Raw genomic sequence first — 936 nt, forward strand, 5'->3', positions numbered from 1 at the left:
CAACATAATCTTTCATGCAACAACAAAACTGGTTGTTTTGATGTTAATAAGCGTTGCGCGTTCCACCTGGTAACTTTCATCAGCAGAAGCCCAGAAACTGGAGAACAAAAAAAAACATTGGAGGACATGCATTCTTCAAATCTAGACAGCTGTAAAATCTACCATTTAATGGCTGTAAATTGAAAGTTTTGGTGTCACACTGTATGTAATGTAAGGACACGTTTATTGCACAATACAAAACCTGTCAATTATATCTGAATGTTACTCATCCTTCTAACATCCGAACCGTCACCAACTAATAAATATACAAACACCATACTCAGAAAGTGCTGTGCTGTAGGCCTCAATGCATTATGACACACTTATTTTAAGATACTATTGATGCCAATTATTATCATGAACATTGAAACCAAACGCAATGTTGATGGTAGAATGCTGATATCTGAGGGGTTAACATACACAGATGTCAAGCTGTGGAATGCAACTGAATGGGAAAGTTTGTGCCTGACCGCCACATAGATATAAAACCCATGTCATGGAATTGTGTAGTCTGTAAAAATTATGAACTATTTTATATACAACTAAAAATCAGCTTTGTCCCATTCCCTGCAGAGCAATACCCAAGCTGGTAGAAAGCGGGTCAAAATTAGAAGCCAATAAGGATCTGTTGCATGTGTCGATAGGGAACACTCTGACAGGGTGAGAAAGCAGATGGAGCAGTGTTGATGGCTTATTAATATTTGCTGCTCCTTCGTTGTACAGTAAGCAGGCAGGGAACTGAGAAGTGATGCATCTGTATACCCTAAAGTAGAACTATCGCTTCCCATAAAAAAAATATATGTGCTGCAGCACCTAAAGAAGAACTCAGAGGGACAATTTTATTAGCCCTTGCAGTGGGGATACCCCCCCCCCCCCCCCCAAAACAAGGGTTAGCGT

The sequence above is a fragment of the Nanorana parkeri genome, unplaced genomic scaffold (genome assembly GCF_000935625.1).
Source record: "Nanorana parkeri isolate BGI_ZX_2015 unplaced genomic scaffold, ASM93562v1 scaffold1902, whole genome shotgun sequence".
NCBI classification, from domain to species: domain Eukaryota; kingdom Metazoa; phylum Chordata; class Amphibia; order Anura; family Dicroglossidae; genus Nanorana; species Nanorana parkeri.